This window comes from Sceloporus undulatus, chromosome 1, assembly GCF_019175285.1.
Source record: "Sceloporus undulatus isolate JIND9_A2432 ecotype Alabama chromosome 1, SceUnd_v1.1, whole genome shotgun sequence".
Lineage (NCBI taxonomy): Eukaryota > Metazoa > Chordata > Lepidosauria > Squamata > Phrynosomatidae > Sceloporus > Sceloporus undulatus.
Genome location: NC_056522.1, coordinates 103,923,116 through 103,946,154, shown reverse-complemented (window position 1 = coordinate 103,946,154; position 23,039 = coordinate 103,923,116). Strand labels below are relative to the sequence as shown.

Sequence of the window (23,039 nt, the reverse complement as noted above, 5' to 3'; positions counted from 1 at the left end):
ATGTGGTGATAAAATATCTTGGGTTATAGGTTGAGCACTCTTGCATTACATGCAAATAAGTCATTTTCAATCCCCCTCCTCATATCATTTATTTGTCCTGCAATCCTATGGACATTTGCTTAGATGTAAATCCCACTGTGATCTGTTGAGCTTACTCTTGGGTATGTGTATAGATTTGTAATCTGAGTAAAGCAAGTATACATTGATCTGACATTAGCATCTGCACTGTTGAGAAAAGCCGAGCTTCACGTAGAATAGCACTCTGTACTTTGCAATCTGTTGAAAGACAGTGAGACTTTTGATCCACTGTGCCTATGTAAATACACTCTTACTTCATTGAGAGCCACTGTATTTGCACAGGTATTAGCAGTAGCAGCAGCTGCTTTATGGAGCTTGCAGAGAATTTAAGAAAAGTATCACATCACTTTGGAAACACAACTACTTTTAAAAGATTTTGGATGGAACTCCTTCAAACCATTATGACTCAGTAAGTATGTATATTGTTAGCAACGTAAAAAGATGATGCCTTTCATGGCCGGCATCCATAGTTTTTTGTGGGTTTTTCAGGCTATGTGGCCATGTTCTAGAAGAGTTTATTCCTGACATTTCACCACCTTCTAGAACATGGCCACATAGCCTGAAAAACCCACAAAAAACTTTAAAAGAAGTTGAAATTTTGCATTGGATTTTTAAAATTTGCGTGCTGTTATTGTTTTGTTGTTGTTGTTGTTGTTGTTGTTGTTGTGTGCCTTCAGGCTTTTGTCACTTGGGATTTTTCATGTTGGTTAGTATCCAACAAAGGAGTCATTTGTTCATGCAGGGTTAATGTCTCAGTACTGCAAGGGTTTGTCAGCCATAATGTACTATTTCTGTCACTTTTTTGGTTGAAAATACTGATTAGTGTCACAGAAGTAACATACTCTTCTTTTTAGGAACTTGCCCACAATCAGTAGTGTTGTTGCTGACCACCTACTGTACTTATAGGCCAGCACCTAACAGTGCTTATATGCCATGGCAGATTCAGCATCTGGATTCCATATCAGAGACACAGATCCAAAACACACTGCAGAAATAACCCAGTTTGAGACTGCTTTAACTGTCCTGGCTAGGAAACCCTGGAACTTGTAGTTTATTGTGCCAACAGAGCTCTCTGACAGAGAAGACTAAATCTCACAAATCTGCCGTTCCCAGAATTCCTTAACATTGAGCTAGGGCTGTTAAAGCAGTCACAAACTGGGTTATTTCTGCAGTGTGTTTTGGACCAGAGTAATTTGCAATAATTCTCTGCACATGCCAGGTGAGAAGGCTGCTTCTCACCCTTGGCCTGTTTCTTCCAAAGAGAAAAAAGTTTCTCACAAAATAAGTCCAATACATTGATTTTTTTCCACCGAAAAGAAAATAAGAAAACACAAAATAAATGTCTTTCTTTTCACCTTTGTGGGGTGGCCATTAGAACTCTATGTAATGATGATGATGATGATGATGATGATGATGATGATGATGATGATGATGAGAAGAGGCAGTTACTACTGGTGCAGATTCCAAAAATAAGGAGGAATAGCTTAGCATATTTCTTCAGAAGTCACTTCCTTGTGGATATCACTGCCTGAAAATAACTGGAAATCTACACTATAAGTAAGTGTTTGGTCTTCTGCATTTTTGAAAACTGATGTCAGCTCTTCATTACAAAGCAAGGTAAAATGCACTACCTGCTATTTCTCTGTAGCAAATGTAAAATTACAAGATACAGCAAAGAGTTGGAAGATCTCCTAGTAAAAGTTAAAGAAGCAAGTGCAAAAGCTGGGTTACAGTTGAATATCAAGAAAATAAACATAATGACCATAGATGATTTACATAAAATTAAAGTGGGTAATTATGACATCAACATAAAGATGTCCTATAATTGGGCTCAGTCATTAATGAAAATGGAAATGGTAGTCAAGAAATCAGAAGACTAGAAGTTGGAAGGGTGGCAATGAAGGAACTAGTTAAGCGCTTCAAGTGCAAAGATAAGTAATTGGATACCAAAGGCAGATCAACCATAGAATAGTATTTCCAATTTCTAGGTATGTTTTTGAAAGCAGGACAGTGAAGAAAGCTGACAAGAAGAAAATAAACTCATCTGAAATGTGGTGCTGGAGGAGAGTTCTAAGGATAGCATGGACTGCTCAAAAGTCAAATGAATGGTTCCTAGAGTAAATGGAGCCTGAACACTTAATAGAAGCCAAAATGACTCAATTGAGACTGCTATACTTTGGATTATGAGTCATTAGAAGAGGCGATAATGCTCAGTAAAATGGAACACAGTAGGAAAAGAGAAAGATCATACTATAGGTGGATTGGTTCAATTAAGGAAGCCGCAGCCCTGAATTTGCAAGACCTGAGCAGGCCGGTTGATGGCTGAGGATCTTGAAGGTCCCACATTCATAGTGTCACCATAAGTCAAAGTGGATTTGATGGCAAACAACAACAACAAATTCTATATCAAACAACAATAACAAATTCTATATCAATAAACATCCATTTATTACGAGTAAACACTAGTTTATTATAATCACTAATGCTGGTGATCTGTCCTACAGTCTTGTAGTTATGTACTTGGGCATGATAACAAGGAAATCAATGGTATTTAACTTCTCTATAAATATGTATGAAATTGTACTACTAGACCAGAATTTCACATACTGTATCTTCCAGTATGCATACTGAGATCTTTTACAACAGGGATTCTTTATTTGTTTCAGATGAGAAACTCTTTACAGGAATCCCTTAAGGTGGGAACAGCTCCTTTGAAATGAATGAAAAGTCTGTGTAGCTGACTGGAGACTTGGTTAAATAAAGGTTTTTCATCTTTGTGGTGCCACAGTCTTTTTGTTGTTGGCACTGGAACAAATGGATATGGCTATCCTCACAGCTGGGGGAGATGAGTTTTTGAATGAAAAAAAATCACAAATTACCTAGTCAGTGAGACTATTGTCAAGGGTTCTAAAATCTGTAGTTCCTAAAAGTAACTTTTCCATGCTCTGCATACTCTTCTGGGAATTATTATAATAGATAAATATGAAAGTTTTTATCTCACCTATTTTGGAATATCAGATTCAATTCTTCAGTGACAATCTGATCCTTATGCAATTTTAATTTTCCTTTTGAAAAATATCTATGATGCCTTCATCCCAGAAAGATCTCAGAAAAACATTTCACCTGGGATTGTGCAGAAATCCCAGCTTTTGCATGCCTTGTTATGACCTCTACTATATGTGGATGCACGAGGTTCTTGTATAGGTTCAACTTGAGCGTAGCATTTGGGGATCAAATAATTCCAAATCAATATTTTGAATCCTGTGACGACAATGTTTCTCTTCAGCACTGGGCACATGACTCTGAATAACTCCAGTTTTGTTTATATAAATATATTACCTGTAGACAAATTAAGGAACCATCTAATTGCTTTTGTCCCTCAGCATTAGTGAGAAATTTTAATAAAGTAAAAACGTTCACCTCTCCCATCCTCCAGTTTGAGCAGTCTGCTTCTCTCATTCATTATACAGGTATAGTGGCCATGTTATGATTGTTGGATCAGGGCTATCACTAAAGGTTACTATCACCCTGGTGTGCACATGCATGCACACGCACACACACGTAAGTATATAATGATTGTTTATAGGAGCCATAAGCATTAAGGAAGAGTAAGTGAAAACTGTAATTGCTGGAGCAAAAGGTCTGCTTTATCAACCTTTCTGTGGCTGTTCAGGAAAAGTGCCAGCAGGCTGGGGAAAACACCATATCAGTGTTTCTCTTGAGGTGTTTCCACTTGCCTGAATCTGGGATTTATTCACAACAGGAAAGCAATGCAGCAAATGAGCACATTCAGCTCAAGAATCTTATCCAGCAGAAAAGAGTTACTAGATAAGGAAGCCTGCTGTCCTGTCCAATAAGGAGATAATGAGCGCTAAGAAGACTTAGCTGGCTAAAATGAGCTCTTAGAAAGGTGCTGTAATCTTTTCTTGGTTTCCAGAAAGCAAAGCAAAACTATCCAGAACAGAACATGAGTTCTTTTTGTTGCTAACTGCTGGGTTTGCTCCTTTCTTATCATACTATTTAAAAAAAAAAAAAAAGCAGAGAAGAGAAACATAACTGGCTGTCAATAACACCTAGACCTCTGCTGTAAGAATGGAGCTGGAAGACAATTCAACTGTGCCTAGCTGATTCCTTTTTGACATGAAACTCTCTATCCATATACACACAAAAAGACACCGGATGGCTCTGCCTGGTAAGCTTCACAAGAGAGAAAATGCCTGCCTTCTCCCCTTTTCTCTCCAGTCTCAAGCAACTACTGAAGAAGCCCATTCAAACTACAAAATTATAGTACTATTATTCCATGTTAACTATTACTGAAGAATTCTGGGAGTTGTTATTTGGTGAGGCACTATAGGAGCTCTCTGGATGAGAACTTCAAATGTCCATCCTTAACTGCCAACTCCAAGAATCCACAGGATGCTGCCATATCAGTTAAAGTGGGATTACAGCACTATAATTATGTGACATGAAAGGATCCCCCATGACAAATTGCCATGATGAACATAGAACCTTTCAGTAAATAAAAGTCTTAGTGGATACTGGTGGCCATTTACTAAACAAGTCTGTCCAATCTCTGCTATATATTTCTGCCAAATATTCTTAGCATGGTGATGCCTTTTGCAGAAGTAATGTGGTCAAATATATGGATTCTGTGTCAAACTCAAAAGTGTTATCATTTTTTCCTTTGCTCACACATTAGATACAAATATGTAGTAAACCTGTCAAATTCTGGAATGCCAGCATACCCCTCTAGAAAATGGTGTAGTGGATGGACCATGAACTACCTAAAAAAGTCACTTATTTCCCATCAAATATCATTGTTAATCAAGGAGTGGCCCTCCCAAGAAAAGCATGGACACACCAGATGCTTGTCATTCACAAGAGGGACCACTTTATTGGTTACAGCAAAAGTTTTATGACTTCAGATCAGTATGAGCTCATGCGAATCAGCCAAGCACAAACAAATTAATTCACAGTTAACATGGATAATAATAATATACTTTATTTGTATGCCGCTCTTCTGGATCAAAGCGGTTCACAGGGTCTTTAAAAAACGTACATCATAAAAACACATATCATAACATATCTATACAGTTAAACATCAGTAAAAACCAAAACAGCATATAAAAAAACACATACATGGAATCTATCGATCGTAATTAGCCATTTCTATCAGAGGGAAACATTCTCTATAAAGAATCCAGAGGATATGTTAAGCGGAAGAGGTAGGTCTTTAAAGCCTTTTTAAAGGCATCCAATGTGGAATTCATCCGAAGCTCTTCTGGAAGTTTGTTCCAGTATATTGGAGCAGCCAATGTATATGCTCTCTGGTGAGTTGCTGCCAATCTCACTTTAGGATGTACTAGTAAATTTTTCCCTGATGTTCTGAGAGTGCGGGGCGGATTATATGGGGAGAGGCATTCCCTCAAGTAACTCGGGCCCAAGCCATTTAGGGCTTTATAGGTGATAACCAACACTTTGTATTGAGACCGGAAACTAATAGGTAGCCAGTGAAGAGATCTTAATACCGGTGTTATATGGTCTGACCTGGAAGTTCCAGCAACCAATCTGGCTGTGGCGTTTTGAACTAGCTGAAGCTTCCGAACCTGGTACAAGCAGCATTCTGGTCAGCAAAAAGAGTAGAGGTCTGCTGTCAAGAAATATTGCACTCTAGGTACAGTGAGGGTCTGTAAAACTAGCATTAAGGAATGCAGGCATCTAAGAAGCACGTGCAACATTCATGTACAGTGGATTCCTTTCCACAGCTGCTTTCTGCTTAACACACTACTATTATTCCAGGAAAGAATTAGAAAAAGGAACAGAGGTAAAAGCTGTTTTCAATATGGCATTGCACTTGCTCTGTTGCCTTTTATTAGTTATGAGTGTCTGCTTTATAGGTTGAAGATAAACAAGTGTGCTTAAGCTACACCTCAACTTGATTTCCAAGTTACCTGTCCAGGGTCCTGAATTTCTGCCAGAGAACCTTGAGGAAGGACATTTTAACATTTGGTTCTTCCCCTCACCCTTCAAAGTCAGAACTTTGAAAAGTACTTGTTTTGACTATACTGGTCAGACATCTCAAAGGCCATGCTGACTGAAAAATTCTCACAATTCACGTGACAAAGAGGCAGCTATTCCAAGTCCTGAAATTATATAGGTGTAGTGGTTGTTCCCGAGGGCCAAATCAGATCTCATTTAGTTATAGACACATTGCTTTCAGTACCATATGATGTTAGGAATCCTAATAGCTTTTTGGTCTCTTCACAAGAACTCTTAGATGTTTTCAGTCTCCTGCTCTCTTTATTGTAATTGAATCCTTGTGTATTCAATCATAACAGTAATGGTGGATTAAGATTGCTACCTCTCCCCCCCCCAACTCCTCATCTTTAGCAGCTGTTACATATTCCTCTCCCTTCTGGGGATAGCAGTATGTGGCCAGTGAAGATGGTTAAGAACTTCATGAAGTTTATGTTTTGCTAAGAACGTTCCAAAATTTATAAATTTAAGAAAAGAATTTGATATTTATTTGTTTATTTATTTTAAAAAAGGAAATGGGATAGAAAGCAGAACTGAGTGAATGAATTTATTATTATTATGGCATATAGTCAGCATAAAGTATAAGCAGAACTGATAGATTTGTCCATCAGTAGATCAAATGCAAGGATGATCTTCAAAGCAAGGCATATGGGTTTAGTTCAAAGAATGAGCTTCGTCACTGAATCACAGTCCATAACTATGCAGCATGTTGACAAGATACAGTAATTTGAAGGAAAACAGTGAGGTGATTCATGCTGAACTACTTATTTTGGACTAAGCTTCTTTCTTGGCCATGTGATACTTTCTATCAAGAGTACAAGAAACAAAAGGAAGAAAATAATTAGATGTTATTCCCTGAACACCATCCTATCCTGTGCCCCACTATACTAGAAAAGATAGATGATTATTTAGCAGAAACATTGTGTACCTATCTGATCACTTATTGCAGCTGATGAAATAAAAAGCCTTTGTCTCATGGCCCTGTGTAAATTATTCTTGTTAATTATTTTTTTAATTATCCTTCCATCACAGCTCTTGATGCTACTTATAATTTCCACACCAGTGGGGACAGACTTGACATCTGTCTGTTGTCTTCCCAGGGAAAAGCTGCCATTGTTGATGGGAACAAGAGGTGTCATCCTTTCCAGTTGCACTACCAGCAATTTTTCAGAAGGTGATTCTCTTAATTTCATTAGTTGCTCCTTATCGGTGCACATGTGTGCACATACATTCAGGCACGCTCTCCCAACCTGCCTAATTAGTTTGGGTTTTGGATTACCAGTTTCATATCTATGTCACTTCCAGAATGCTTAGCAGCATATTAATCAAGCCCATGTTCAAGCAGATGGGTGAATTGCATATTGCACAGGCCCAAACAATAATGAATGCATCCCCATGGCATATGAGGAGCTTACACACTGAAATAGTTCTGTAGTATGATTAATTTTTTTTTTTTAAAATAAGGAGACAGAATGGGGTCCGTTGCAACTATAGTGGAGGGAAAATGGGAAATGTTCTGTTTCTGCTCATGAGCCATTAATGGGGGCAGGGAAATAATGGGCATCCAGGGAACTCAACTCCTGTCACCCTTAAATTGAAGGCATGGCAAATTATGCTTATGGGAAGATGAGGGGAATAACGATAGATGTGGAATCCAGAGAAATAAATAAAAATTATTAAATGTCTTTGCCTGTAGGGAAAGAATATGAGATACAAAGTATTCTCAGCATGAGAGACAAGAACTAAATTCTTTAGTAAAAGGGTAGCTGAGCACACTGTTTGCAGTACACCATTTAGTTGATAAACTTCGGTCATATTTAGTGGCAATAAATATAATTATTTTTTTTAGTAATCCAGAATTACTTCGCCACTGTTCTGTTAGCATCTCTCTATATTGTTTGAGATTTGTTTGTTTATCTCCTGTCTTCCCCCTCAGTATGTGACTCAAGGCAGCTTACAGCAATTAAAACAAACACAGTTGAAAATTCATACTCTAGGAAAGTTAAAAAGCTATTAAAATATTAAAAAAAAATCAAAACCAATTAAAATATAAATAATTAAATAACAATAACAAATAAATGTCCAGCACATTATACAAGCCTGCTTTCTCTAAAATTAATTCTCAAAGGACCACTGGGATAAAATGGCCTTCCTCTTTCTGCAGAAAGATAGTAAGGAGAGTGCTAGCCTAGACTATTTGGGAAGTGAGTTCCAGAGTTTGGGAGCAACCACTGCTTGATCTTTGTTGAATCTGTGTCCTGGAAACAATCAGTGTGTTAACTTGGTGGTTCAAGACAGTAGAAATGCACAAGACAAATAACCAGTATATTTCATTTTGGAAACTATTGAGTTAATTTAAACTGACCCGGGGAGTGGGAATAAAAAATCTTTGGTATTGCCAGGAGCCCCCAGGAAATACTAAGAGATGGGGAAAAAAGTCATATGGAAGCCCAAAATAAAATCACTCTGTACAGGAACAAAACCTGGCATTTCGTGAGGACCTCTCCCCTCCACAAAAAAACGGAGCTGTTCTACAAGACCAAATGGTAAGTGTACTATATGAGTCCTCTCTCTGTGAAAAAAAAGGATAAATATTTTTGATTTTCTTTGTTTTGTTTTGTTTGTTTTTGAGTGGCAATGGCTTGGAGACTAAGACAGTGAAATAAAAGAAGGATGGTTACCCTCCTCTCCTCCCAAGGGCATCCCAAGTTCTCCCAGTGCTTCAGATTGGAAAGCAAAGAGTTCTCTCATTTTACACAAGGGCATCTCCCATGCTACACAGCCTTCACCATCTCTCTTGTGGACACGCACACATCCCTGCCTTGCTGCATATTAATGGAGAGGGAGGTCCCCATAAGCCTGACTATAGGAGAAGACCTTGGAGCCAACTGCAGGAGGAGGAGAAGTTGGTATTGGCACCCTGAGCCCCTTTGCCAGAGGAGAAAGATGGGGCAGGAAGAGAAGGCACAGGTGATTTTTCAAATCTAAGGATTGCTGAGAACCAGGATTTGAAGAAACAGATAGCTCTGAACTATTGTCCCTATGATTCCTGCTGTCATTACAGTGCAAGCCTTGCTACCACACCACTTCACTGGAACTGCCATCTCACTCTTATTTAGAGTAATGTTTCTAGGACCAGGGCAGTTGGCAGAGCAGGAACTACCTATTAATCCTGCCAGATAAAGACGCACTGTTAGGTCCTAGAATTGATGAGGATTGTAAAAATCTCTGACTTTCTTTTGTTGCATTTCTCTGTTTCGCACCTGCATTTCCCCCCTATTCTCATTGTATTTTCAGTTGCAAAACTTCATTTTTGATTTCCTCCTTGAAATTAGTGGGTAATTTTCACAATGTGCTCATTTATTTACACATTTTTCCTAGGGGATGTGTTCCCCCATTGGCTAAAGCATATCTATGCACATTTCCCCCTCAACTGTATCCTTTTTTTAACTATTTGAATTTAAATTTCAAAATGTGTGTATTGCTTTGTGAGCACTTTATTTCAGTGTGCTAAAAATAAAAATGAATATAGACCTAAAGGAATGCTGGGAAAGGCATAGGGCAGGGAGGTGGGACCATGGATGCCAGCATGAGAAAGGCAGAGGCCAGGGCAGAGGCAGCACCATGGCAATTTGAAGAGCTTTGTGACAATGGCTGTCCCCAACCTGATATGTTTGCATTTCCTAGACTAATGCAATTGTGATAAACTCCTAAGCCATCCCTCCTGGATGACGGGTTCTCTCGTTGGTTATTCTGTAAAAGACAGATCCTTCCTTCCTTCCTTTGCAAAGAATCAACCTTAGTAAATGTATGGGATTCAAATTGCAAATCTTTGCTTCTACCTTCTAAATCATAGGTGGGAATCATGTGGCCCCTCCAGAAGTGGCTGGACTACAAGTCCTAGTGATGAGGAATGCTTGACAATGCAGGGCAGCAACATCTGCAGAGTTTGTGATTCTCATCCCTGTTCTAAATGATGGCCAATTGCCTCCTAGCCCTGCTCACAGAGGGATGGCTGGCTTTTACACACACACACACACACACACACACACACACACACACACACACACTAGATAACAGCTGCTAGAGATGTGATGTGCTGGTATTAAGATCACATATTTGTCATACAGCAAACTATATTAAATGCCATCCAAAGGATGATATGCAATGTGTAGTAGCTGAATTTTTGGACATCATACTGAAATAGCATTTGAGATGGGGAAAGTGCTCTTTGAAATGAATGTTTGTTTTAGCAGTGCTTGGACCATGCTTATGTTATTGTGTTCTTAATCATCTCTCTCTCTTTTTCTGCATCTCTCATCTTAAACCTCTTGTAAAATAAAGTGTCTTTATTGTTATTTTTATTGTTATTTTATTTTTATTTTATTGAACACAGAAATATTGTGGGGAGAGGTTTCTAGATGACCTTCTCATTTTCCATTTGTAATCTTCTGACATTTTACTACTGCTTCATCTTTTTTCTTACCACAAATATCCACTGAGGAGGGAAGTCAGAAAGCTGCAAAGTTCCCTTTGACAAGATGCTGCCTATTGGAAAGCACAGGTGGTATTTGTTTTATTTCCTGTTATTTATTGCTTTATGATGCATGCATGTCCCACATTTTGGTCATTTTAGCCATAGAAAGCAGATTTTATTGATTCCAGTTTGTTTCTCTGAGAAACTGCATTAGCCATGCACAAGAGTGGGATGTCAGCAGGCTGATTCAGAGGAACATAGTTCCAGACATTCTTTGAAAAGGATGGGAGGGGGGATTCTACATAAAAAGTCCACCAAAGTAGGAAAAAATAAACCTAAAACTGATTGTGTTGTACTGCTCACTGGCTGGAAGAAATAAGTTCTTCAAAAATGCAAACTCCTTCTCAAGTACTAAAAGATCAGGTTCCTCAAGGAGTACAGTCCACTCTTAAGAATAAAATGAATCAGAATACTGTTTGGCAGTTATGGGTGCCTAACCTAGAGTTATACAGTATACTCTAGTTTATATTGAGTTATATACTCTATATAAACTAGAGTTACATACACCCCTGATTTAGGGACTACATAGGTACTGTGAAAGTCCCCCAAATGACTGGGAAACGGCTATTTTGATCAATAAATATGTTCCTCTGTCAATCAGGAGGCAGCTGGCTGATGTTCCCACCATTCCCTCACACATGCATTTCTGGTGCAATGGAGAATTGCAGTAGGGATCCTACTTTTGCCTGTCACTCCAGAGTTTACACTTGAGAGGAAGTGCAACTGTCAGTCAGCTGCCCTCTCATTGACAGGGGAACAGTCACCCAGTGATATTTTTAAACTGGGGACAAATGGGGAAAAGAAACTTTGGCTATGATTCTATATGTGGTCTACATTGCATGACTTTATGCATACTTAGTTATGTAACATAGGTACCCTCTTAATGCATTCAGAAGATGCATATCAGGGCACCAGCAAGAGTAAACTGATGTGCAGTGGGTTCTACCAGTGTGCACTGGAACTCCTTAGCTGGTGTCCCATCCTCCTGGCCTCAGAGGGAGAGAAAAAGCAGGCCCAGCTCCACCAGGCTTAGCCCATAGTAAGAAGAAGGCCCTTTCTCCAGTCCATCTGCCATGGCCTTGGCCTCAGAGGGAGAGAAGAACTTCTGGACTTGATTCCTTTTCCCACTACCATTCCCTTCTCCTTTTGTATCATGTCTTTTTAGATTGTAAGCCTGAGGGCAGGGAACTGTCTAATTAACAATTTGTAAACCACTCTGAGAGCATTTGTGGCTGAAGAGCAGGGTATAAATACTCTAAATAAATAACTAAACAAACAAATAAACAAACAAATAAACAGTGAACACTGGCCCCTTTGCATATTGACCTGTTGGAAATTGGGATGTTGATTGATTGTTCCTGAAGCACAATAATAAATAATAATAAAATTTTTATTTATATTTTCCTGCCTCTCCCGGGGGGATCGAGGTGGGATTACAAGCTATTATAAAAATACAAGTACAAGCACAACAATAAAATACATAAAGAATTAGCAATTAAAAACAAGGTATCCAAAATTGACTGTGGAATATTCCAATCCTGTTCAAGGAGGTGGATCTATGTGTCTTATACAAGATCAGGTCCCTTTGCTGGTGCTCCTACATATTAACATTACAGTAGTCTTTTGCTGAATGTAGGCATTGTGAAATTGCTGAATTCTGTTTCCTGCTGACATAAGTCCATTTACAAAGATTTACATCTCCGAGTGAATTCTGACCAATATTTATTTACATTCATTTGCCAAGAATGAAATTCCATTATTTTTCCTGCTCCTTCCAAACCACACTCTTTTCTTTAATAGATTTGAATTCTTATAATCTCTCATCCCCCCCTGTTCGTGTTAGTTCATAACATATTTAGAGCAGTATCAACAAAAAAGTCTGACATTTCTCATTTCAATTCATTTTAATAATACACTGCTACTCACTCTCAAAGTACAAGCTTTTGGGAGGAGAAAATAAATGCCTTTGTGTGTGTGTGGAAGTATTCTACTTTTTTTCAACATTGCAAGCTCACTTCTTTGTTTACTTCTCTTCATAATTTTAATGGGACACTACAAAATCTCTGCTCACTTGTATGTTCTGTTATTTCAAAATGAGATTGCCAAGAAAGCAATGATGAATGCACTTTGAAGTCAATGTTTGTATAAACTTGAAGCAGGAACGCAAATGCCACTCTTTAGCAGGGAATCTAAGTGTGACCTTGTATAGCACTATTGACTTCAGTAGATGTACCCAGGTGTATAAAGATTATCTCAAAACAGGATGACATTTTCTGCATAGGAGTCATTTTAGTTTGTGTCTGCAGCTTGTAGATGGTTCGTCCTACATCTGTGGTCTTTTTCTCAAGAAACAAGTTCTTGACACAGGATCTTGCTTTCCTTAAGGAACAAGATCTTGCTACCATGGCCCAATAAGGGTTACACCCACACTAGACAATTATAACAGTTTGATGCCACTTTAACTATCATGGCTCCCAAGGTCTGGGTTAGGGCTACTTGGGATTGCCTTTAAAAACACATTGGCTTGTCCAGAATTCAGCAGTGGGGCTGGAAGTAAAGCAAGGACATTTCAGCAAGCGTTAACTGTAACTAATCAGTACAGAGATCATTTCTCTTCCTTCTCAAATTAAACTACATTATGTTAAGGAAGACGGAATAAATTTCTAGGTGTCTAAACTCCTTATGTTCTTACATCTCAGTGAAACAATTTTTGTCATTCTTGTGTGGTGTTATTGCTAGAGTACCTGACGTTATCCATCAGTAGCACCTGGACAGCTGGCTGTGTAGTCACACAGGATCCCTGGAAGCAGTCTTCCTCAAGAACTATATTTTATTTAAATTATAATTAGTATTTCCAAATTTGCATCTACCTATACACAGTAAAGTATGCAGAATCACTAATATGTACAGAAATGGCTGCCCATTAGGGATGTGCAAATGTCTCTTAATTGGTTCAGTTGGCCATTTCATTTCATTTCATTTTTTAAATTTTCTTTTATTTATATTCCATCTTTCTCCTGGCATGGGATGCAAGCTGCCTTGTATCTAGATGAGTATTCTCATTTTGGAGCCATTAACCAGATGAACAAATAGAGTCCTCCCCCTCTCTCCTGCATGGATTTTCTGCAAAAGTTTTCAGATTATTTTATTTATTTCAGTGTGTATAATTTTGAAGGGGCATCAATAACATACATAATTTACAACCAATTTTAAATAGTTTAAAGTACACAAAAAGCTTTATATTTAAACTGCTTTCTCCACTGTGTGGTGATTGTCAACTAAGGAGGGTAGACTGAATTTAAATGCAGAATTATTGGCACACATGCGAAACAAGCATTTGTTTATCAGAATCAGAATCTGATGAAGACTGGCTTGATGCATAGCAGTTAAATGCTGCATCGGGACACCAGGAGCTATAATATTCTAAAACTATAAGAACCCTACAGGATCTTTCTCTCCCTTTCCTTTCCTTTCCCTTCCCTTCTCTTTCTTGCTTTTGCAATGGAAGTGTCCAACAATCAGCAGCAGATGGAGGCAGTAATTTACTTGTTTATGTGTCTATATACATCTGCTCTACAGTATTTTTTGCCTACAGTTTGTGTAACTCCCCCCCCCCCCATACACACACACATTCTATTCCAGAAATTAGCCCAAGACATTTTGGCTGAAAAATACTTCCATGGCCTTTTTCGAAGGCTCTTGAGGTTGACAGCACTGTACAATGGGCCAAATGTGAGCCATGATAGATGCCATGGTAGATGCAGAGGCTTAGCACTGAGACACATGAAAGCTGACTTCTGTAATTTTTTTATTTATTTATGTAATATGAGCAATCCCCATTTGAATGAGATATTTAACAGCTAAAAACAAAACAGTAAGAGTAGTTTAAATATTAAAAGCATATTAAACAAGTTGACAAGTTTTTAAAAAAAGTTTAAAACTAGTTAAAACAATTTAAGACAACATCATGTGCAAATTTGGATTGAATCAACTGGCCACAAAGGATCTAGAAAAAGTCATGTTTTTACTTGGCACCAGAATGACACCAGGATCTCAAGGGGAAAGTATTTCACAACCAGAGTACCTCAGCAGAGAAGACTCCACTTTCTCTCACTTTTTCCCACGGTGTATTACCTTCCCCACATTATGGGCACAGAGGAGGGCTGGTCCAATGGGTCTTAATTTTCAGGCATGCATACAGTGGACCCTTTCCATTAATAGAGGTTCAATTCCACCACCACTATCAGATGGGAAAAAAACTAGGATGTTCAAAACCCATTTTATTCAATGGGCGGTGATGTGTGCACACCCATGTCTGTGCGCCCATGGGTGTGTGCTGGTATTGCATAATATGGACTGTTGTGATCAGCAGATGATCTAATCTGCAAATCACTAGCCTGCTGATGCAGTTGGCCCACTGTATATAAAAAGACATTTCCTTCTCATATGAAGGTCTCACACCATTAAGGGCTCTAAATGTTATCACCAGCCCATGCATTTGTAACTGAAAGCACACTGGCAGCAGAGATGTGTTTATAGAAGCCATACTCCTGTTTGCAAATTACCTCAGTGGATTAGAGTGCATTTATTCAATGTGGAGCATTGCTTGTTGTTTGACTATATTCAAAGTGGCAAGAATAAGTAGTCATTCTAGTAGTTGTTGCCAGTAAACAAGAGTCAGCACTAGAGTTGACTGCCTGTTTCCTAGGGCCTCCTGCAAACTTCTGACACCAAGCCTTCCTTTGGGAACAAGTCCACAAAGCACTGTCATTATTCAGACATGCCATTTCCATTTAGGTAAGTGGGAAACATGCTGCTGTTTTCAACTGGTCTGTTGGGACAATACATACTTTCCACTATGCTCATACTGAAAAATACTTTTGATTCAAAGACAGCATCCTGCATGCAGCTACCTGTCCAGTTTCTTCCTGCAATGACAGAGATGTGTGGATAAAGGAAATGCTTATGTATTTGTCTGCTTGATGTTACAATAAAATGATGTGGGAATTAGCAGTGTGTTGAACCTTTTTTCCCTTCATGACTCCAACCTTTTCATCAGCTTAAGCTGCTTTTACTTTTGTGTTTGCTGAAGTCATGCTCCCAACAAGGGGGCACGGTCACCCCAATACTCTTTCCATGGAAAACCTTTTAAGTCCAAACTAGGAAGTGAGGCCTTCTTCAGACTGGCCATTAAGGCTGGCTTGGGGGTGGAGTTGAGGGTCATGTACAAATGATGCATGCCCTGACTCCACCCCAGGGCACCATGACACCATGCACTGCGCTACATAGCATGTGGCATCATAGCGCTCTACCGGCACTGCATCCATATGCCATAGTGCTGAAGGAGTGCTGCATATATGTGGCAACACAGCTATGGCATCCTTTAGAGGCCATAAAAAGGAGCTGCTTTTTGGGGCTCCTTTTCACACCCTCGAACGCCGGATCAGGGCTGCGGTCTGTAGAGCCCCTGAGTTCAACAACAATGTTCATTGTGAACACAGTGTCTTTACAATTTTCAGGCTGAGCTACTCTCCCAGCTCTTGGTAAGCCTTCTCCCTTCTCTCTCACTCATGTTACTCTTTAATGCTGCATTCCCATCTCCTGACTACTTGGGACAGTCCTTGACTGGGGTGGCCAGTTGCTTCATTACCTCTCCTTTGCTGATCTCTACTGATGGTATTAGCCCACCAACATGTGTGTGTCCCCCCAGAAGACTCTTCAGAAGAGCTAACATGCCTGTTGGCATCTTCCGGGGGGGGGGGGGGGAGAGGTTGGTTGTCCTAGCTCTCTCTGTCCTCCATCATCTCCTTAATCTCTACTGCTTGTTGCTTTTGTTTCCTGGAGATCATCACTGTCCTCCTTGGATACCAACATTGTTGATTTCCTCACCTCCTATTCCACCTCCACCTCCTGCTGCCACAAATGCCTTGCCTTTTTTTCTTCCTTCTCTTTCCCCTGCCTCCACATCTTTCTCTCTTTTCAGTCCCTGATTTGGCCACCACCCTTCTTTGCTCTTCCGCTTTTCCTCTCTGAATGTCCTGTAACACAGCAAGGAAGGAAGATGAGCACCCATCCATTCCTGCTAGTTCTGGATACTATCATCTCCCTTGGCTTGCAAATGTCCTTTGAGGGGATGAATGAGTTGCCAAGGTGGGCACCTCCTGCTCTGGCTCACAGTGATGGTTTTCATTCTATATTGCACATTAAGTATTATTTTTACAGTTGTTGAATCTTAAATTTCCTGTGTGGTATCTTGAGAATTTTGTATTAAGATAGTGTACAAACATGGGAGGCAAAGTTGATATTTCACCTCTGCTCCAAAACAACCTTGAAAATGCTCATTTCAGTGAAAGGGATGCAGAAATGTGTGAGGCCATTTTTGAACTCAGTTCTAGATGTAAAAGGGATGGGAGAATCATAAAATTTACCATAGGGGCAAACAATGCAAGCAATAGTAGTAGAGCAAGAATCTAATTCTTTGTTATTTTTGTTGCTGTTAAAGAAAGCAACAGCTAATTTTCACATTTTTTTTCATGTTCTGAAAAAATATTTGAAAACTGTGTACTTTCTGAGGACTATTCACAGTTCTAAACTTATTCTGTGCAAAATTTGCACGAATTCTTGGTGGTAATAAAGAAATATTTTCTGGTCAGAAGTATTATTTTCTACACAAATAATGTTGCTTGCTATACAGAAAATGCTATTTTCTGTAGAAAAGTACCACTTATAAATTTTGTGCTGAATAATTCACAGACTGTAAAGATTCTCAGGGTTATCCCTGTCAGGGTTTTCCAACAATTGCAAAACACGTTTTTCAAGCATATTTCAAATATTTAAAAATATTCTTTCCATCCCTATGGTAGACCCACTTTTGTATAGTTTAAAACATCAGGCAAGAATACAGGAGGTCCAGGTTCAAATCCCAACTTGGCCATCAAGTACATACATTGGATAACCATGGTCCAATCACTATCTTTTACTGCAACCTACCTTACAGGGTTGTTGTTAGGACTGAGGCAGAGTATGCCACTTTGAGCTCCTTAAAGCAGGAGTGGGCAACTTTGCAACATCTGGACTATACAAAACCTGGGATGGCTGCACCGCTCACCATGTCAACTCTCTTAGAATCATAGAATAATAAGAGTTGGAAGAGAGTTTTTCAGGCTATGTGGCCATGTTCTAGAAGAGTTTCTTCCTGACCTTTCTAATCTATTAAGGTCATTCTGAAGTTTGATCCTGTCCTCAGGGGTATTAGCTAATCCTCCTAATTTGGTGTCATCTGCAAATTTGACGAATATGCCTGCAATTCTGTCATCCAAGTCATTGATAAAGATGTTGAATAGCACTGGGCCCAGGACAGACCCTTGTGGGACCCTATTGGTCACTTCTCTCCAGGATGAAAAGGAACCATTGTTGAGCACCCTTTGGGTTTGGCCGGTCAACCAATTACAAATCCATGTAACAGTTATGTTGTCTAGCTCACATTTCACTAGCTTGATTGCTCTTGATTTTTTTAAAAAAATGTTCAACATTTTAAAATTTATTTATTTATTTATTTATTTTACAGAAAATGCCCTCTGCATCCTAGACAGTAGTTAGGGGTCTTTGATCCCTTCAGGTATTTTAGATCTAGGAGAAGCCAGGGAATAAACTAGAAGTAACCAGGAAAGTCCTCTGGGCTTAAAGCACCTCAGATGAGCATTAATGTGCCCCTTGGCTATATGTGAGGATTTGGAAGGAAAATTGGGTGTTGAGGGCTCTTGATATCCTCAAAAACAGCCAGAGGGGCTCACATGGCCCATACGCCACATTTTCCCTATCCCTGGCATAGAGAAAAAGTAAATTAATAATGGAGTGAGTAAATAGGTGGGTAGTCACTTCATATTACTAGGCAGAACACTTGTGAACAAAAATTCAGCCTAAGTAAATGTGACTGACTCTGAGTTTGCAGCCACAGGCAGCTATATGAAAATCTTGAAATATAGTAGACATTTTCTTCTGTCTACCATAGGTCCACTTGCAGGAAAAATACAGTTCTGCTAGACAGGGCCACCAAAGTGGCAGCAGGGGAAAGGGGAAGGAGGAACATTTGTTTCTTTTCTTCTTTTCTTCTTCCTTTATAAAATGAATGATTTTCCAAGAAAATAATAGTGATATACAAAATTCTGTATCACAAAATATAAGGTGTTTTGGCAAGAGACAGCAGGACTGGAACTAGTTGTGACTGACCTGAAAAGACTCACGGTACTTTGAGCCAATATTCAGTTCTTGAATGTTTTTCTCGCTTCAAAACCAGAATCCGGCCTTGGTAGATAGACTATAAACCCATAAGTAAACATGTGGCCTCTTTCAAAAGCTGAAATTCTGTTTAATCTGTTGCATATTGTACTACATTTCCCCTAGTACTTTAAAACATATTTCTTAGAAATAGTGCAAATTTAATTTATACTTTGGAGTGGTATGTGATTGATTGATATAGCATGTATACCATACTGGAACAGAAATGTGTTTTCCCGGGAGTGTTTTTTTCTGCCTCCACTCTTCAGAACAGCTCTATCAGCACCTGGAGACACCTTTTACACATTTCCTAATAAATGAAATTTTTCAGATGAAGTTAGGTAACATTGTGCCTGGGAGCATTTCATTTATTGATTTTTCCCGCCCTCCTTGCTTATAAAGACAAGTCAGTAAAGATTTATTATTACTACTCCTGGGGGAATCTCTCACTTCTATAACTTTTGACCTTAAAGACGCATTCATGGGAATAATACCTGTATGAAATTTTTGTGAAATGATTGCCATATAGGTTTCATTAGAAATGGTCTACATATTGATATATTTACTGCCACATTACTTAGAAAATCAGGGCTTGTTAATCAAACTATACATTGGTGTATTGAGTTTTTGTTATTGTTGTTGTGTGCGTTCAAGTCATTTCTGACTTATGGTGACCCTAACGCAAACCTATCACAGGGTTTTCTGGGGCTGAAAGCATGTGACTTGCTGAAGATCACCCAGTGGATTTCCATGGCTGAGCAGGGAATCAATCCATGGTCTCCTGAGTTCTAGTCCAGCACTCAAACCACTACATCATTCTGGCTGTCTTTGCTGAATTAATTTTATTTTTAAAAATATATTTTCTCTCTTTGATTCCCTCTAGGAAATGCAGTGGTGCATGTTGATTCATATAAATAGACAAAATTTGACAATACCCCCACCCACAATTTTATCCCAAGAAATAGCAAATATGCCATTGAGAACTGAATGCCAGAAGGCATGAGATGATCATTAAAAACTATTTTCCTGATGTGATAGATGCTGTTTTTAGAATGACCCTTCACTATCTTCTACACCTTCATTATCCTTACCATTTATATGTAAAAAGTTCAAGACACTCGGTGTACATTATGGAAATAATTCTGACAACAACCCTGTAAGGCCATGTCAAAGTATTTATGTCAATGTTGGTAGAAAATTTCTGGAGAGGCATTTATGAAATAAATTTCTGTGCATGACATTTTGGAATAGACCACTTCATGATCCACTCATTTCCTATATATTCTAAAAAAATTTTAATGCAGGAGGGTTAATTACATAATCAGAGTCACATGACCTTGTTGGTTGCCAGGTAAAGTATTATGAATTTGAGATACAAGTAATGTTTTCAGTTTTCTTTATTCTCAGTGAGAGTAAGTGTCTCCTTACCATTTGAAAAACAAGGTGCACCATGCTGAGAGTTTTCATATTTTGGAATATTTTTCTGCATTTTTTTCCCCAGAGGAGGTGATGTGTGAAAAAATATCAACCCCCATGTTTTGCATATAAATATTTCATAAAAAATATTTTTGTTGCTTTTTGTTCAGAAAAGCAAAAAATAATTGAAAAAAAAAAAAGGAAAATACACAAATCCTCTCAATCTTGCCTAGCAGGAAGAAAACTTAGTATTTTTCATTCACGCATCCAAGAAAATGACCATCCCTTCTAGGTATATAATCATGTCAATTGTCCATTTCAGTATTGTCTACAATGTCTAACAGTGACACTCAAAAGATTTCAGATAAGTTTTTTTTCCAACCTTGACTGGATGTGAATCTGAACCTGTGGTCTTCTGCATGCAAAGCATGTGGTCTGCCACCTTGCTACAACCTTTATCCTTGATCTTGTATCCCATATTGATGATCTTTTCTAACAAGAGTTTCATGGTCTTTTCTTCAATATCCCTGTGACATAACTGTAAGTTTTAAAGTGCAAGAGTAATTGCAAGGGAGTCATTATTAGACCCACATAGCCACATTCACAAGTAGAATCAATACATATACTTCCCAAAATAGATGTCTCTTTCCATCCATCCATCTGCTGGGGATGTGAAGAATTCTAACAAAATTGCTTGTTCTTGATGAAACAAACCATCTCATCCTCCATGAGAGTTTTTGCCATGATAATAAAAGTTTCAAGAATATGACTAGCTAGCCATGGGAAGAAAGCCAAAAGGCCAGAAAAGGAGTGAATAACTGGTTATACAGCAGGGGATGGAAGTGTGCAGCATGTCCGAGACAGGAAAGGTTTCTGGTTATATGAAGGAGCTTTTTAAGAAAACTGAATAGCTCTTCTATAATACATATTTTATTATGTTTCAGCTAACAATAAGGCAGAGGAGTGATAAAATAAAACCCTTATTGATGTTTACAAAAATAGCCCTGTAGCTCATCCACCTCTTCTTGTGTTTTTTCAAAATCTTTCAGCCTCATAATCTTCCCTTATCCATGAGTCAGTCCAGGCCTACAAAAACATGAATGCTGCAACCATTTCTGAAAAAGAAACTGCAGTGTGCTGTTTGTAACGTTCTTTCCCAGCTGTTCAGAAGCTCAGTGGATAGAAAGAGATAATGTGGCCTTGCCAAGCATATAAGAGACAGCAGGAGGTATGGGTACAGAGAGTAAGGGACATATAGTCCATGCTCAGTGGGGCATCTTGGGGCAGGAGAATTGAATAAAGCCAGAGTGTCCAGGATAAATCACAGCAATTTGAAGAACAAAAGTAATGTGGATGGAGAAAATGCACAAACACACTCCAGCAAATTAAGTGAATGAACAACTGGGCATGATCTGAAAAACTGAAGTATTACTTGCTCTTCTGAAATAAAAGGCATCAAAAGACATCTAACTTTGGATGTCTCATATCTGGGTTTTTTTAAAATTACAAATAGAAGAAATATGTTTATGGGAATTTAATATTTAGATATTAGCTTGGGAGTACACTTGGTCCTAGCTCTGTAAACTGGAAGCCTGAGTGGACTCTATGGCTTAGAATTCTTGGTGCCAGCTCCAACTGGTACACGCTACTCTGCCGTTTTAACTTGATAATCTGTTTAATATGTTTTTTCCTATTTAAATAAGTTTATTTTTTTAACTATTGTTGTTGTGTGCCATCAAGTCAATTCTGACTTATGTCAACCCTGTCATGGGATTTTATTGGCAAGATTTGTTCACAGTTTTGCCATTGCCTTCCCCTGAGGCTGAACTAGAATAATAGAAATATTTAAATAAATACATAAATAAATTTTAAAAAGCATATCTATCTATTTCTGTATTTTGTATTGAGAGGTTAGACAAGGCTTACTCCACCAATAACCTTCATTCTTACTAACGGCAACAAGAACATGTTATGCCAAGTGGAATGATTTATCTCCGATGATTGGATACCACCATGAGTCCTGCTACAGTGCTGCTGTGTTACCTGGCTGTGCAGTCACAGACCTTGTCTACTTTGCAGCTAAGGAAGAATTGTCCATAGTCATTTCTTCTTTCTCTGGTTTTGCTCTGCCATGCATTCTGCTTCAATTGGAAGAAGAATTTCTAACTGGGAGAATTTATCAAATTCACTCATAAATTGGAGAAGGAAAGCATTACATTTCTTCAGGTTAATTGGTGCCATTAAGACATGAATTCAGGTCACATGTCCCTCACTGCATTTGGCATGAAAGGTGATAGTTCTTTGGAAGGCACCAGTGCTAGATTGAGCTCTGTGGAGATTTGCGCCCATAGCATTACTCCCCTCCAAAGTATTTATTCTTTTTGCATTTTTTTTATAAAGTCATAAGCTGTGAACATAAACCATATTTTGGGGCTCCTATGAGAGTTTTGGTTAGCCCTTACTTTGTTTTCCCACCACTGGCAAAAGCTGACAAAAGCTGGAATGATAAATCAAAGAAATGGTAAATTCTGAATGTATGGTTTCTGCTCTATGAAAAGCATGGTTGATTTAGAACTCCAAAACCTAGTGAGTAACATGAATGAGAAGATTAGGCAATTAGGCAGAAGAGAGGAGGTGAGTGAGCACAGTATCTGACCCCAGTACATGGACCAGGAAGCTTTACTTTCATCACAGA

General features: G+C 38.6%; 1 long non-coding RNA gene across 1 annotated transcript; it reads left to right on the top strand.

Annotated features, from left to right (window-relative positions):
- Positions 1 to 332: 332 nt before the first annotated feature.
- Positions 333 to 2,860, top strand: LOC121919963. Its single transcript, XR_006101609.1, has 3 exons — positions 333 to 487; positions 1,454 to 1,635; positions 2,745 to 2,860. It is a non-coding gene; the product is annotated as an uncharacterized LOC121919963 (long non-coding RNA).
- The last annotated feature ends 20,179 nt before the right edge of the window (positions 2,861 to 23,039 follow it).